Source organism: Malaclemys terrapin, chromosome 4 (assembly GCF_027887155.1).
Source record: "Malaclemys terrapin pileata isolate rMalTer1 chromosome 4, rMalTer1.hap1, whole genome shotgun sequence".
In the NCBI taxonomy this organism is placed as follows: Eukaryota; Metazoa; Chordata; order Testudines; family Emydidae; genus Malaclemys; species Malaclemys terrapin.
This window is the reverse complement of record NC_071508.1, coordinates 143,339,686-143,357,793: the sequence shown is the minus strand read 5'-3', so window position 1 is coordinate 143,357,793 and position 18,108 is coordinate 143,339,686.

The window sequence follows — 18,108 nt, the reverse complement described above, 5'->3', positions numbered from 1 at the left end:
TTGAAGCACAACTCTACTTAAAGTATTTTTTTTTTTTTTTTTAGTCTCTGCTTCTCAGTTCTTATATGCTGCAGCTCTCACATTCTCCTTTTTTCAGGCAGTTTTTTGGAAGGAGGGCTAAAGTCTACACTGAAGACTCAGTATTAAGTTGTCTGTTCTTGAATTGTGGTCCAAATTAAGCAAAATCTTTTAGTACAGTAATTCATATTAATTATGCCTCCGTATTTAATTATGAAGTATGGTACCTTTGTGCCTCAGAGTAGCCTGGCATAGATAGTTAGAGAAGAAATTCTTTGGGACGTGGGTGGAAAGAAGGAGAAAGCCATTAACAAACGACTGGCTCTGTTAAGAGCAACAAACCAATTCTGACGCAAAACAGGACATAAACATGTTTATAGCCATTTTGATTTTCATGCATCTCTTGGTTGATTTTCCAAACTTGTTTAACTTATTACATAGTCAAAAATTGAAGAGAATCCTTTTTATAGACAGGTCCAACAAAGTTTTATCTTCACTTCATTAAGAAAAAAACCTTGACACTCTTGTTGCTGCTTTATGGGTTGGGGGAGGGATTTTTTTGTACTCTTTATTTCTGACTCTGGAATTTGAGAATCCTGTTTAGAATATGGCCAGAAAGCGGGGGGGGAGGAGGGGGGAAGAGGAGAGTGGGATGCTGCCTAATCTTCCTATTTAAATAACTCAGTATTTTTGAGAGACTACATAGTGTCTTTATATAATTATTTTATATATTTACACACACAAACATACTAAAATGGCCAAGCCATGACTATTGGTTTGAGCTTTGATAGCTCTCTGTTTGGGGCTGCTGCAGTAGCAAAGTTACTTCCGTGCCCACAATTTTTTAAAGGCTTAAGCAAACTACGGGAAATGGAACTTCTTCAAAATAGAGCCCTACAAGAGAAATCCACTTTTATCTCCGATGTTGATAAGCCTTGACATTAAATTCTAGTGCAGAAGGCCAGCCAAAAAGAATTCATCATCTGGCCATCATCATTGCTAATGGAAGGCACTGAGATGCATTCCAGCTTGGTAACAAAGCTGTCTCTGATACAGAACTGCTTTGCCACGTCTCCGACTTATATTAAAGGTGAGAGCTGCAAATGGCAATTTAAAACAAGATTTGTGCCCCTTTTTGATTCTCTCTGATGGTTACAAAAGCTTGAGAGGATTTACTCGATATGAGCAATGTCAAGTCTTGTCTTCCCCAATTTTGTGGATGACTCTGATGCCAGGTGGGAGCTCTCACCCATTAATTGAAGTACAGAAGTGTTGAACCTAAAACACTTAAGGGAAAGAAAGTTGTCTTTAAGCACTTGAGTTTGAGATATTAAAAAAGCCAAATAGTTTGAAATATTCTGGCTAAAGTCTCTTCCTCTGTCTGATGCTCAGTTTACAGCTTTTTGTGGTATTTTAATTCCTCTTGTTCTCCATCCATATAATTATAGGGTAGACAGTGCAAGAAAACCAGTGTGTTTTGTGGAGGGGTGGTGTTTTAAAAAACAAACCCTTTCAGGATTGCTTGATCACAAAGAAGCAAAGAGGGGCACGGACTTCTCTCTCTTGGCAATTCGTTAATTCCCGTTTATAATGGTTTGCATTGTAAGTAGTCCCCAAAGCTGGTACTAGGAAAAGTGAAGGGTAACCCTATTCATTCAGGATCAATTTCTGACTTCCTTACACAAACAAAACTTGTACCCAGATTCTGTGGTCCTTATGCAAGCAAATTCGCATTGACTTCAGCATGAGTTTTGTTCTTGAAAAGACCACAGTATCTGGCCTTTTGTTCCTATAGATGGGGGCTGGGGTATGTAATATTACTTTCAGCGCTAGTTAAACATGCCATCTTTGTTTTTGCTAGCAGCAGAGCAAAAGTATAAATTGCTGGGACAACAAACAGAAGTTACTTTGAAGAAAGCAGTAGCTCTCAAATCACTTTATTTTTAATGAGGCATATTTATACTTTCCAGATGGGCAGTTAACCTTCACCACGTACCTTGTGTTCCTTTGCATCATGGGTAACGGATGGATAAAGATGTGCATTGTGTTTCACTTTCATCAGACACATTGCTAAATAGGTATCCTTACACGGGCTCTTGGCTTGTAACACAGCTGTAGGAAAAGTCTCATTTGAACAGCAAGCCCAGTATCAAGGGGAAGTGGCTATGTTTACCTTATACTGTGTTACCAGTTGTTAAATTTTCAGGATATATTTGTAAACCAATCTTTTATATGCCATGTGCAATGGATTCAAAAATTATTTCTTCACTGTTGTACCTGTGGAAGTACAAGCCATTTTACAGGAAAAACTTCAAAAATATTAAAATGTTATCTCAATATTGACTTTGAGTCCTTTAATTATTTTTTTCCTCCAGGTTGTCAATGGAATGTAACTTTCAGTTCCAAAAAAAGTTACTAAAGTCAACATAAGAAATCCAAACTCCCTGGCTGAGAACTTCTGTGCAGACAAGTTTAATAGGGTGTATTCAGTGTGAATGCTCTAAAATTTCAGTTAATCTACTTTTTGTCCCTTGTTTAAATTGAACTTTTCTTGTGCTTTCAATGCCAGCTGCCTTCTTGTGGTGTTAACATCATTGCTAAATAAAAGCAATTTCCAGGAATAATATGCTTTGTGACTTTTAAAATGAATTCCCTTCATGGCAATTTTGATATTTTGTTTGCATCTCTGTATTTGTCCCTTTTTTGTATGCACACACACAATACATAAGCTTCATTTTTTTAAAATGATCTAAGAATGCTTGTCTGTGTGTGTTTGTTTTTGTTTGAGGGGGAGTGAGGGTGTTAAAGACAATATTGGCACAAGCCTGGAAAGGGGAAACAAGAAAACCTGCAACTTTTTCTCAGCATGGCAGTATGACATTTTCTATCAGGCTTTTTTAATGGAGAATTATTTTAAATCATTTTCCAGGGAGTCTGATCCTCTAGGAAAACCAGAAGTTTGGATGATCTGTATATAAATGGCTCTATCTGTAACTTACGGCTAACACCAGTACACATGGGAAAATAGCTTTCTCAGTCTTCTGCCTTTAAACTAGTCATGTGTAGGTAGCTGTTTCATTTGTACTTTTCTCTTTCAAATGCTTCATTAAAAATCCACCCCTAGGCATCTTTCTTCTCCACAGCCATGCCTGATCTGTCCTGTGACTTGTTTCTTCTTCTTAAGCCCTGATCTTGCAGATATTTCTGCATGTGAGTAACCTTAAGTGCATGCATAGTCACATACTTGTGTGCTTAAAGTCTATAAGAATAGGAAGGATTGTGGCCTTCTAAAATTTGAGACATTTTTAGGCCAGGATTCAGGAAAGCACTTAAGCACATGCTTAGGTTTAGTCGTTCTCAGGATAACACATAAGTATATATTTAAAGATACATGTGTGTAAGTCTCATTGACTTCAGTGGAATTTAAACACCGGCCTAAAGTTAAGTACATGCTTAATTTCTGGTCAAAATAATGATACCTTTCCTGAATTGGGACCTCTATCTATCTATAAAGTGTCTTGAAAAATATAACTGTTTAACACACATGAAACATTAGCAACCCAAGCTGATCAGGCAGTAGCTCAATGTACCAATAGTAGCACTACTTGCCTTAAAATTGCAGACGGAAGGAATCCACTAGAGGTGAAAAATAGCTGTGCTGGGCCTGATTGATTAAGGAGTAGTGGTGGTGTCAGTCTGTTTACAATCCTGGTACTGGGTGAGGAGGAATTTTTTGGTGGTGGTTCTGTGCTGTGGGGGAGGAGGCGGGGAGAGGTGATGCTAGGAGCCAGGACTGAGGTGGGGAAGGAGAAAAGAAAACCTCTAGGGCAAATTAAAACTAACAGAAAACATCTGCTACTGCAGGCCTCTGAAGAGTTGCATGTGAATTGGATACTTAATTGTCGTGCAGATTCTGCTGTGCATTTTTAGGATCACACTGACGGCCTCTGATGGAAGCATACTTTGCCATGTGGGTAACGTTGAGGGGGGTGCAAATTATATGGATCTTAATTCAGATTCTGAGGCATTGTAGGGTTGTTTGATGTTTTTTATAGAACCGAAGAGGTACTGGTGCGGAGGTGAAGGCTTTATGCTCAAGTTTCATTTGGTATAAAACAAAGCACCACAGCTGTTGATTGCAGTATAGAGGAGACTGATGTGCTTAGATGCAGGAAGATGCATACCCTGTGTTGCTTACTGTTTCTAAACGGCTTCCAGTCAAGACTTAAAGTTTTGAGAGGGACTTTACAAAAAGTCACACTTCTTAAGAGAACACACTTTTTTCCAAAACTGAATATTTCAAAAAACCCTCCTGTTAATATCACACTTACACAAAGTTCCTTTCTGGCTAGAGATCACACATGAGTAATTTCAGATGGAAAAGGAGCTCGTTTGCAAAAGCAATGTGAATTGAATCTTGGCTGTATAATGGAAAGTGATTAAAAATACTGACCCGAAGAACAGCTCGGTGGAGCTCAGAAGCTTGTTTCACCAACGGAAGTTGGTCCAATAAAAGATATTACCTCATCCATCTTGCTACCTAACACATTTAGAGGGATAGAGACTGTTATTTTAGGCTTAGTGCTGGCCTGCCCAAATCCCAACGTGAGCAGTTATAGTCTTTCTGCTCCTTACATCCCCCATTTTGATTTGCAAATAGTATTCTTCACTTCCAGTCATAAACTGTCATTCCTGCCATCGAGTTAAATAGCTGTAGCATTTCACCTGGTAGGTGGCTGCATTTCAACAGCGATGAAATTATTATTCTCTGCACATAGTTTCTACAGTGCGTTGAGACCAACAGTTACTTGACGTCCCCTAAGGGTATCACTATGCTAATATAAGATGTTGCTTCCTCTCAAACTGAAATCCCACCATTGAACCCCTCTCTCCAGAGTTGAGTGGTGTTAAACCACAGCTCTCCCTGGTGCTCTGGTGGAAGGAAAACGGATTTGGCAGCTATAATTGCATTGCTTTTGTTGTTCTCAATCTCCACAGATCCGGTTCTCTCTTATTTATGTGCCCTTTGGGTCATGTTTTTGTGGCATTGTAATCTTGAAGAAGGCCGAAGTTCTTTATGAGGAGAGACTATCCCCTGCATGCAAAGTATTTTAGAGCAATGTTATGAAGAGGTTTCCACGGTAGACAAAAGTGTGACATGCGGCTCTAATCCTGCATTCCTCACCCATCCCAGATACCCCTGAGGGCTGGTCTATACTGGGGGGGGCGGGGGGGAATCGATCTAAGATACGCAAGTTCAGCTACGCTATTTGCGTACCTGAAGTCGAAGTATCTTAGTTCGACTTACCTGGCCGTGCTCACAGCGGCAAGTCGACCGCCGCGGCTACCCCGTCAACTCCACTTACTCCTGCCGAGGTGGAGTACGGGCGTCGATTCGGGGATCAATTTATTGCGTCTAGACGAGACGCAATAAATCAATCCCCGATAGATCAATTACTACCCACCGATCCAGCGGGTAGTGTAGACGGGGCCTGAGGTGAGGTCGAAGACGGGGAAGCAGACAGCAGAAGTAAGCCTAGTAAACAGGACTGCAGTGATGAGACGGGCTGTGCCAGTGTGACAGCTTTGTGGTACCCAGGTGTGATGTGTGTCATTGTCAAGCTGAGAATATGCATTTTGTACATGGGCGGGCAACCTGGACAACTCTTCAAGCTTCCAAAAAAGGTGAGTCACGCTAGCATTATGCAATAAGTGTGTGTTCCCATCTCCTTACTTTGGGATGGTGCAAATTCTGGCTTGCCCAGGTGCTCCTTTGACTAATGAGTGGCCTGGATACCAGTAGTAAGTGGGGTTGCTACTATGTACTGCTCAACATTGAGAGCAGATAATCTATAGAAGCACATTGCCCTTAGTTCATGGGGTGAAACTAAGGGCAACTCTTTCTTAGAGTAGCAGGAATGCAGCTGTTCAAACAGCTGGTGTCCCCCAGCCCTGCCCTCCAGCTGATCACGGATCACATCATTTGGTGTGAAATTGCCCTTTTGACAGTGGCACTTTTCTAGTTGTCTTTGCTTCACAGCATGAAATCCCCCAGTGGCTGTGAATCTACAGCCCTTTAAAGGGAAGGGGAGAAACTTCAAAAGTGGAGATGGGGTGAACAAATGTTGTTTGGGGCAGGAGCGGCACCTTCCTCTGGGGAAAACTGAGTGCAGACGCAGCCGAAGTGTGATGTAGACAGCAGCACGGTGCTGGTTGGAACCCAGAGGGGGGATGGGAAGTCACCTCTACAGCATGTTGCTATCTATTTTTACCATAGTCTTCCATGTCACGGGTATAGCACTGGGATCCCTCACTGTGGGAGAAGTGCCTGTAGACCGACCCAGATTATGCCCTCATTCCTCTGACAGCACATGCATCTTCCCTTCTTGCCCGCCTCCTCCCGTCATCCCCCTTTCCTCTGAAGCAAATGAGAGAGAATCTGCAACCTCCAGGCAAAAATTGCCCTCTAGAGACACGCAGCTGCCGCTGGGGTATATCTTGGCAGCTGTGTAAGAGTGAATGCTGTGTCGGATTGCAAGTCTTGGGGGGGGGGGATAGGTAGGATGCAGTTATCCACTGGGAATTTCTCTAGGGTGCCAGAGCTAAGTTATTCTTGCAACGAGATGGGGGCAGCGCCCACCTTTGTTCTAAAGGCAAGTTGTTTAAAGTGCCGCTTGTATTAGTCTCCACTCTTATCGTGGGACAGGAGCAGGCAGCTGGAAACCTGAGCATGTGGGCTGGCCGTGGCTGCCCTTTCACCAGAGCACTTGGCGCTGAAGGCCAAACCCAGGCCTCTGCTCCAGAGCTGTGAAGGTCCCTCGTGCCAATAAGAGCCTCTGTGCGAGGGGATGTGAAGAGCCTGTTGCAGAGTTTGGGCAGGGAGCGCAGCTCTGCTAACCGGGATTCCCTCATGTGCTGCTCCCCCTTAGCATCATCCGCCCACCGGGGTGGGACATGAGCAGCACAGAGATTACTTAAATCCTGAGGTTTAAGGGCTGCCGAGCAGCAGCCCAGCCAGGTGTGTGCAGTGTGGGGCAGTGGGAAGGGTTCAGGCTCTGAGACTGGAGAAGGATTTGGGCCAAATTGCAAAACTAAAGTTACAGATTCAGCTCAGCTGGCTGGACATAGCTACGAATAACATCTGCCACCTCTGAGCTAGCTCTGTAGCTCATGTCCCCCCCCCCCCCCCAGCCACACCCCTCCACTAAGCAGAAAGGGAAAGGATTAAATGGTGGGTTTTTTTCTTATGAGAGAGTCCAGAGGGTGGAGTGCTGGGCTGAGTTAATTGAATCCTTGGTAACGGCAAACTCAAATCTGCTGGTGCTTTGCGAGTGACTCCTATTTAATTGGAGCAAGGAGTCCTGTGGCACCTTATAGACTAACAGACGTAGAAGAGCATGAGCTGTCGTGGGTGAATACCCACTTCGTCGGATACTTGATACTATTTAATTCAATCTGCCAGGATCGCAACCTGCTTCTGAATCTCCTCTCTCTGACACGTACAGACCCGTGTTCTGTTCCCTGCTCCCCCACTGATCTGCGGTGTGATCCTGGGCAACTCACTCCTCTGTCCCATCCTAACCTTTGTCTGTCTTGTCTATTTGGGTTGTAAGCTCTTTGGAGCAGGCACTGTCTCTTATGGTACCTAGCACCCTAGGACCTTGATCTCCGTTGGAGCTCGCGGCCCCCAGTACGGAAAAGCGTAATAGTAAGCATGTGATGTAGCTCATGGCTTTGTATTGAAATGATACAGCCACCCTATGAGGTAAGCGCAATACAAGCCATAAAGCTAAATGAGAGAGAAGTCTGAAGGAAAGTGCCACAAGCATGAGAGGCAAGAGGACCTGAGTTCGAATCCTGCTCTGCTGCCGACCTAGCGTTAGGCAAGTACTTACCCTTTCTGTCTGTTTCCTCATCTGTGGAATGGGGATAATATTTACCTAGGGCTGGCAGAAACTTTCTGTTGAAACTGTGCGATGGAAAATCGGCTTTTCAACTAACACTTTCGCACCAATGTGGGCTTTCCACTTTTGGACAAACCCCCCCCCCCCAATTTTCACTGAAATGTTCTGAGGGGGAACCCATTTTCCAACTAGCTCTATATTAACACCTGTCTCTCCCTGGAATGTTTTGAGATGTATTAGTCAATGACCGTAGAACGTGGTGCTTGGATCATATGCAGTGCAAAGGGTTAAACTCCAGTGCCCCCTCGTTGTTCGGTAGTTTGTTTATTCCATATGCATGGTGATCTGGCTCTGATCGCTGCTTTGCTCTGCCAATTTTCACCAATGGCTAACAGGCTGGGCTGCAGGCTAGCGCTCTGTATGGCGACTTGGGTTTGATTGCTTACTCGTCAGGCCAGCAGAGACTGGGAGCCAACTATCTGAAAGGGGGTTCCAAAGAGGATGGAGCTAGACAGTTCTCAGTGGTGGCAGATGACAGAACAAGGAGCAATGGTCTCAAGTTGCAGTGGGGGACGTTTAGGTTGGATATTAGGAAAAACTTTTTCACTAAGAGGGTGGTGAAGCACTAGAATGGGTTACCTAGGAAGGTGGTGGAATCTCCTTCCTTAGAGGTTTTTAAGGTCAGGCTTGACAAAGCCCTGGCTGGGATGATTTAGTTGGTGTTGGCCCTGCTTTGAGCAGGGGGTTGGACTAGATGACCTCCTGAGGTCCCTTCCATCCCTGATATTCTATGATTCTATTCTATGATTCACTGTGGAAGGAAGCAGTGCTTGGTGCTGTCACTCGGTATCCTTTGACCAGGTTAGGAGCATCATTCCTGGTCTAGTGCTTCTTGGTTGAGGAAGATCATTGTAGAGTGGATAGGGGTTGTGCTGTCCATTGAAAGGGAAGTGGGAGGAAGGGCATTAGGATTAGTAGCAGCTGGGGTTTTCAGTACATGGATCTGAAGGGATCCAGGAGCCTCCAGAGGGCAAGAATTGCAAAATTTATGGGAATTGCCTTCTGCACTTGAAAAACGTCCTCCCACCCCCAGACAAGTGTAATCCAGATGTTCTCTCTCTGCTTTCATTCGGACTGTGCCTCTCTGCATGATCCATAGTCTGCATGGGCGGGGGGGGGGGGGCGGCAATCTCAGAGCAAGGTTGGAAATACCACATTTTCCAGACAAGTTGGCAGACCTGCTTCCTTTAATCTCCAGAAGGGTCCGATCCTGCGTCCAGGGAAGCCAGTGGCAAAACTCGCATCAAAAATGTTGGGTGCATGATTAGTCCTAGGAGAGAAATAAGCTTTATCTGCTCAAAAGCTCACCTGTGCACTTCTCCATCAAACATGCAGGCAGAGCAGAGTGTGACCAAGTATTAACTGAGGTAAAACAGTTGCTGCTGTTAGACTTCAGGATTCAGGAAGGTAACTAAGGCTATGGCTACGCTACGAGGCTTTTAGCGACACCCTTGAACGACAAAAGTTTTGCCGACGAAGCACCAGTGTAGACAAACCCTAAGAAAAATGTCCAGTGAGGGGTTCTCTTCATTTAACAAATTCCCGTGTGCAATGACTCTACCCCTTCTCATTAGCTGAAGGTCTCTGGTGTGTCCACCTCTAGCTGCCAAGAGACAGCACCTCCATATTACAGGGTTTGGAGCTCTAGAAATACTGTGTATGGATGGATCTCTATCTGGGTTTTTATATTGTGTCCCTCGCCATGGTATCTGAGTGAGTGGCATGGCTTTTATCTTCTTGTGTTCGCTTCAACTTTATATTTTATTACAAATATTGGCACTGTAAAAAAAAAAAAAAAATCAATGAGAGTTAGGCAATTTCCCAATACAGCTTAGCTGACTTCAATGGAACTTGAGCATGGACATCAGTGCTTTGATGGATACAGGCCTAAGACTGTCATAACTTCTTAGTCCTCCATTGCATTTGAATGTACCCTCTTTATTTTGGTGTCTTGCCACTAGCTTTACAGATTCATGAACTGGCAAAAAGATGAAATCTTAAGGAGGACACTTGTCGTTGGAGAAAGCTGTTGAACTTAGGCAGATTGCAGAGGGTAAAACATCCAAGCTCTGCAGACAGGTTGTATTTGTGCTGCTTATACACTTGTACAGTGAAGAGCTGGTTGAAATTTTTGAACCACCATTTTTTTTCCCCCTGACAAAATACAGTTTCATGGAATTCAACATTTTTGTGGGGAAATGCCCAATTCTGATAAATTTCTGTGGGAAAATTCAAAACGTTTTTCTTTTGAATGAACATTTCTTGGTGACATTTTTGTTTTGACATTTCCAAAGCAAAAATGTTTGGAACTTCCCATTCAGTGAACGCTTTCGATATTTCAACATTTTTGTCCCAAGCTGGGAGAAAAATATCAGAATTTCTGTTTTCCAACCAACTGTAGAATTGTCAAAGGTTCAAGTAACGTGATTCCATGATAGCGTCATCAGTTTCAAAGAGCTTGAACTGAACTATGGAAATACAGCACTTGTCACCAGCAAATCACGCTGGGAATTTCTACTAAGGGCTCGTGTTATTGACAAAAGCTTAATGATGGCAAATGGAAACCAGCTAGGAACTAAATATAGATGTTGTGTATGCATTTGAATGCCTTTGTAAACCTAGAATATATAACATTCCAATTATTAAATGAAGAACACAAGTCATGAAACAGTTCAAGGGACAGATTTTCAGCTGGTGCACATCAGTGCAGCTTTATTGAATTCAATGCAATTACGCCAGCTCTCTTTAGCGTTAAGAAACAACTCCTATAATTCCGACAAAACTGCTGTGAAACACAGTGATATTTAAATGAGGAGAATGAGAAATTAGTGTTTTAATTATTATTTGTACTGCAGTAGCACCTCCAAGAGCATCAGTCATGGACCGGGATCCTATTGTGCTAAGTGCTGTCAGAGCCGTCCCTACGGAACGGCCAATTGGGGCGACTGCCCCAGGCCCCATGCTTTGGGGGGCCCCGCGCTTCCAAAGAGGGAGGTGGGGAGGGGGAGCGAGGAGGAGTCCCCCTACCAGCCCCTCCCCCCAGTGCCTCCTGCCCGCCAGCGGACCCCGCCAATCAGCGCCTCACCCTACCGCCGATCAGCAGTTTCGTCTGGAGGTGCTGGGGGGGAGGAGCGAGGGTGCAGTGCGCTTGCAGAACTGGGCGGGGAAGAGGCGGGGTCTTGGGGGAAGAGGTGGAGAGGGGGCGAGGCCTGGGCGGAGCCGGGGGGAGCACCCCCGGCAGATAAAAACTTGGGGCATATGTCCCAGGCCCCGCATCCCAACATATCAGGTCCGACGATGGCGCTGTGCATTTTGATGGATTTCTGGTAATCTTCCATAGCATGATACGAAGTCCTTGCCATCTATCCCTTAATCTGTTTGCTGCAACACGGTGTGCACATTTAACTGTAAGCATGGACCACAATTTCAGTTTTGCTTTTACGACAGTGGATCATTGGTTCATTCATGCAACAGAAAAAAAAACAACTCAAGTGAAAAACAAAGAAGCCGAAACTGATTCAAGTGAATGACCGCTACCGCATATATCATATATGTACTTGTGTGGTGGGGGTACAAGGTGGGCGCACAATCAAATAAGTTTTAGAACCACTGCTCTAAAGCAAACAAATTGAGCTGAAAATGAAGAGAATGGATTGATGCCATAGTCCTGGGCCAAGTGAGGCAATACTGGTCAATGCTTCTTCTACCACACTTCTCTGGTAGTCCCCAGTTCCTGTAGACTGTCCAGTGGCATTTAAACAACATTTTCTAGCCCTTGTGTTTGCAAAGATATTCTTCCAAACACAATGTGACATTGGGGTGTTCTCAAGTCTTCAGACACAGCTGCAGTTCTCAGAGGTGTGAATTGCCCCCATGAATCTCATTGGAGGGTTGAGATTTAAATACCGATCCTAGATTCTTGATGCTAGTGACCTCTCGCTGTTTCAAGTTTCATATCAATTTTATTAATCGGATTACGCAAAGCATTTAATACGCTACAAAGAGATCAAACAGAAATCAGCCAGAGATGATATAATTATTTTCATAGTAATTTTAATTTCAGAAGCCTCATCAAAGAACGACTGAAGCAGCAGCAGTTGGCTGGAATCCTTCTCAGTATTTTTCAAGATGTTCCAAAATGAATTTAAGAAACAAACTAAATGGGGGACAGCTTTTTAGAGCTGCTAAAAAGGTTGTTTCAGGGTTAACACAACTTTGACAGTCAGGGAATATGTTCTAGCTGTAGAGATGGATCTCAAGGCATGAAGAGAGCATTGTGATCATCCCAGGTAAACTTTTCCAATGCACCTAAGGCCTGGTCCACACTAACCCCCCACTTCGAACTAAGATACGCAACTTCAGCTACTTGAATAACGTAGCTGAAGTCGAAGTACCTTAGTTCGAACTTACCACGGGTCCAGACACGGCAGGCAGGCTCCCCCGTCGACTCCGCGTACTCCTCTCGCGGAGCAGGAGTACCGGCGTCGACGGCGAGCACTTCCGGGATCGATTTATCGTGTCTAGACAAGACGCGATAAATTGATCCCAGAAGATCGATTGCTTACCGCCGGACCTGGAGGTAAGTGTAGACCTACCCTAAGAGACTTCATTGCCTAAATCCCATTTTCAAAAATGCCCTAGGCTCAACAACTGCTGGTTGAGCTACAGTATATTTGCGAATTGTCTGGATCCGAGCTCCTCAAACATTTGCCATCCAAACTAGCTTCAGATAAAAAGTTATTTTTGACAAAAACTATTTTTTTTTCACAAAAAGTGTTTGCTTTCTGCAGGGGAAGAAAAGAGTTTTAGTTGAAAACTTTTCGCCTGGATACCAACAAATTTTGGCCATAAAATTGTAGCGTTTTAGGCGGAGAGGGGTTATTCATTTTTGTTTTTGATGAAACATCAAAATTTCTCTTGGAGAATTTTGGTTTTTCATCAGCAACATTTTACTCAGGGAAAAAACCCTTATTTTCTGCCCAGCTCTAGTCTATATGTTGAAACTACTGTAGTTGGGAAAATACCTCAGCAATAGTCCCATGAATACTCATTTGAATAAAAGCCTGAATTCTTTCACCGGGCTTGACTCTGATTTCAGTTCACTTCCATAGTCACGGAAGCCCGTTTTTAAGCCCCTGTAATGCAGTGCCCTGACTGGATTCTCAGGAGCTGAGCGGAAACATGTGACCTCTGCATTTACATCTGAAACTCTATTGCCTGAGCTAAAATACCCTGCTCTGTTAGCTCAAAGCCGGCAGCAGACTGGACCTTTGTGCGGCCCAGTTGCTACAGGGATAGAGCCCGCCCTGTGTATTCGAGATGGTGATGGAATGTGAAGTCTGAACTTGAGGTTCCTCCTAGACTCAGAGAGTTTAAGGCCAGAAGGGACCAGCAGATAATTTAGTGTCACCAGAAACCTGATTCGCAAAGTTACCATTTTCTATTCCTGGGATGGAGACAATGCCGCATGAGCTGGGTGTACAGCCCAAACCCACCCCCCTCGCTCACGGTTTTGGGTGTGAAAGGTTCACAAGGAATTGTTATAGAACCATCTACAGTGCAGGGACTGCGTGGAGAAATTACCTGGTGAATGATTTTAGTCAAAGCCAAACGGGAAAAGAGACGAAATGCATCAGAACGATGGTTTGCCACTGATACGTTGCTCAGCTCTACTGCAGCTTCCCTTCCTGACTGTACGAACAGCGGTTTAGATCTCCGGGATAAGATTTGCAAGAGTGCTCACTGTTGACTTCAGTGGGAGCAGGGTTAGGGCAGCACCGAGGGGTAATCAGGGTATGTCTACACTGTGATTAAAAACCCGCAGCTGGCCCGTGTGGGGCTTGGGCTAAGCGTCTGTTTAATTGCAGTCTAGATGTTCGGGGTGGGCTTGGGCTGCAGCCCGGACTCTAGGACTCTGAGGTGGCAGGGTCCCAGAGCTCAGGCTGCAGCCTGAGTGTCTACACTGCAATTAAACAGCCCCTTAGCCCTGTGAGCTTGAGTCAGCTGGCATGGGGCAGCCGGGGGTTTTTAACTGCAGTGTAGACATACCCTGACTGGCCAGTTCTCTATAAGAAGAGCCAGCCCCTAAGAAATGAGAGCGGAGTGCCAGCCCGTGGGTAAGAGAGAGGAATCTGTGATGCCCTCAGCCGATTAAATCCCTTATGGACTGGTGAACTCTGAGACAGGTTTAGATGGGGTAATTCATTTCCTTCCTGCTCTGCTGGTCCCATCTCTCGCTAGCGGGCCGCAGTTTCACTGGATATGCCAGTTGTCTGGTGCAGATGCAGCTCCTCTTCAGTTGTGCGCACACACATTCAATTCTTTATCTCACAGAAGAGGGGAATGGCCTGGCTGGCTGAGTCCCAGCATGAGAAGGTGAAGAAATGCCTTTCGCAAGTGAAGCAGGAAAAAAAAAAAAGAGGATGTGACGCAATAAGCCATAGAACCAAAGCGAGCAGAAGGCAAGTGTTTCTGTAGTGGCTTTGTGTGTTTGAGGGAGTGATGTTACCCCCTAGACCTAGGGGCAGGCTCAGGCAGAGGATATGGTACCTACCACTACAAGCAGGCGTTGCCAACTCTTGCAATTGTAGCACAAATCTTGCGACCGTTGGTAAAACCCCTTGAGGGGAGGAGGTCGAGCAGGGGCAGGCCTCGGGGGGGAGCAGGAGGTGGGACCACAGTCTGGGCACCGGTGGCACCCCCACTTCTAATTCATCTGGAGGTGCCTTATACTGATATAGTCTATTCCCTTTCCTGTACAGGAATATACTTTATTGCCATAAGCACACTTATTCCAATACAGTTGCATCCACACTTGGGCCGGGGGGGCGGTTGTACTGCTTTAACTATATGGGTTGTATGTGTAGACAAGGCCAGAATAGAGCATGGCTCTTTGTGCAAGTGGGTGGGCCCTACCCCACCCCTTCTGCCTTTGGCCCCACCCATGGCCCCACCCTATTCTGTCCCTTCCCCTATGGCCCCGCCCCCGGTTCACTCCTTTCCAGGAGCAGCACCGAGACGGGAAAAGCTCTGTGCCCCAGCCATGGCCTGGGGCCGAGGCAGGGATCGAAAGCTCCTCCAGCCCTGGGGCTGCAGCTGGGGGAGACTTTTTCAGGGGCCCCAAATTGGCCAGGGCCCCTGGCCTGGGCCCTGTTAGCTTGGGTGGTAATCTGCCACTGACAAGGCCTGGAGCGTGAGCGACCCCCTTGCCTCTGGAGGTGGTGCTCCCAGGGAAGTGTTGGCCACACTGGAGCATCATGGGAAGCTTGCACAGCTGCTGCCCTGGCAGCATTTCTGTGCACAGGCGAGACCCGTTCCTAAGGGTTCGTCTACACTGCGATTATGACCCGCTAACTTGGGCTCACAGGGCTAAAACCGGCAATGTAGACATTTGGGCTCTGGAGCTCTGAAATCCTCTCGCCTTGTGGGGTTTCAGAGCTTGGATTCCAGCATGAGCAGAAACGTCTACGCTGCAATTTTTAGCCCGACAGCCCATGTTCTGTGAGCACTGAGTCAGCTGACCCAGGCCAGCCACGGCTGTGCCGCGGGCCTTTTAGCTCAGCCTAGACGTCCCCACAGGCAGGCAAGCAGGCGTCTCTCCTAAGTGCTGAAGTCACCTGAAAGGTTGGAAGGTCCCAATAAAGTCAGCTTGAATCATGGCATGAGTAAGTGTCAACGCTGACAGCTGAGAAGTGTCAAGTCTGAGTCAGTCATTTTCATTGTACATGTCCTGCTTTCCTTCTATAACCAAACCCACTTTGCTCTCCCAGAGATTGCCACTCTGTGTTTGCGTAGCTACTGCCAAGAGGCAATTGGAAAGAGGGAACCAAAGCCAGAATGGGTGAGCTTTCAACCGCTGCTCTGCTGGTACTAAGGACGTTCCAGTGCTGATATTGGGAAAGCTGCTGCTGTCGCCTACAAATCAATACAGTAAAACCAGGCTGGAGGGAAGCTTTTGGGGAAGAATGAAGGGTTGATCTCCATGAGTTTCGTGACAGTGGAAGAAGCCTGGAAATTAAAACAGCACAGCACAGCTTAAAGCGTTACAGACGTCTTATTGTGCTTGAGTTCCCATGGGTTTGTGGGAGGGTTATGTCTGTTTGGAATTCTCAAGGAAGTATTTGATCTGTTAAAGAGATTACACATTTTTTCGGACATATTTGGGACTCGCGGTCCAAGAGGAAATTCGTAGCTGAAATTCCTGTCTGTGAGAGAATAACTGTTTCTGTGGGTTTCTCTGACGAGATTTGCGTAACTAATGCTGATTTTAAAAAAATGTGTGTGATTTGTTTATGGAGATGCTACGGGGTTTTTGGATAGGAAAATGGGACAAAGGAATCGTATACTAGATGAACTGGATAATCTGATTTGTGAAATCTCTAGTGGCTCAGAGTGGTTCAATAGCTGATTCAATATTGCCTAAATATGAACATATGTATTATGGGCCATGGTTGGCTTATTTGTTGAGCAGTTGGTGCTTCATAGTCCCTGTTTTCATTTCTTAAATATTTGTGTTTATGGTGTCTGGGCTGTCTGGAAGACTTATTAGTTGTGTGGTTTCCTTTTTTTTTTTCTTTTGGGTATAGACAGTTTCTTATCAGTCCTCTGTGATAATGCAGCAGTGAACGTTATAAATAGAAATGGTCGGTTTTAGCAGCATTGTAGATTAATTTAAAGAGAGTGTGTGAGTGAAACGGGACAGTGGGGATTTGGGTTTGTAACTTGTCAGATTGACTTTCCAATGTCTAACAACATACAGTTTTCCCAGGAGAAATCTGCACGTCTGGGGATGTGCCGTCTTTCAGATGAGACGTAAAACTGAGGCCATGTGTGGCCATAGCAAATAAAACTAATAACAAAAATCTTGGGATTAAAGCTAGCTAAAACATTTTATATTGCCCCTTCAGACCCCCCTCCCAATTCCCAACAAACCAAAAAGTTTTCGTCTAAAATTTTCCACGAGAAACGTCCCGTTTTTGGCAACTGAAAACTTTCAGATTTTAAATTGAAAAATGTTCAGTTTTGGGGGGTTTCAGCTTCAGTTTTTCAATGAGTCTCACCCTGCTCTGCTTGTGTAAACAATCCCCATTGTTGCACAGGATAGCCTGACTTATTACAATCCCTTTTTCCAGAAGTTACCCAGCTTCTTACAGTCAAACTCTACATTCGCCAGTGACCCTGAGCCACCATATCTTACGCAGCACCGGCACATGTCTGAGCTCTCCGTATATACTGCTTTGTAATGACTGCATGGTCTTTGAGGACGACATCTTCTAATAAATTCCAGTCAGCACAGCTGGCTTCTGGTCCCTTGCCACAGAACTCCTAGTATCATTCATAGGAGTTCTGTGTATGTCACAGGAGAGCAGAGCCCGAATTGTTTAGTGTGTGGTTCTATACAGTACATCTTAAGCATTTCCAGGATCCAATTTTCAGTGCCTCACTAAGGCCACATCTATTTTGTGTATGCAAAACTGTAAGCATGTGCACATGTCCTGAATTGGCTTGCATACATGTCTATTTACTCACGGGCACATGCAAACTGGACAGTTGCATGCATGCATATTTGTGCAAATGCAAAATAAGCGTGCACTTGTGCACACACAGATCCGCTCCTAGGCATTATGGCCCTGTGCACATCTTAGGGCCCTGAAAGTCAGTTTGTCTATTACAACAATTACGCGACAGTACGTTTATCAGCAGGATAAGGGAAATTAAAGCAGAGACCAAAGACATTCAGCAGCCAGCATTCACTGTACATGAAAAGAATGCTGAAGTTGCAAAGTGAAGAGCCCAGTGGTGAATATTATACCATGGTGACATACTCTGTTAGTCATCCATTTGAACAATAGAGCCTTAGACAGATATTTGTGGCATCCTGTACTAAAGGCTACTACTGTACATAGGAAAGACTTAGTCACGTACTATTTCTCAACTTACACAGAACAATATCACACACGAGTAAAATATCTACGTGCCCCACCGCCAGTTCCAACCCAAATACTAGCTCACGCATGTGGCCAGTTGGAAGGGTGGAGCCAGCCTCCATCTGGGATTGTCCTGTGACTGTCATGACCTTTATCTGACTTGGAAGAATTGTCATCAACACCGATGTAACATTGGATAA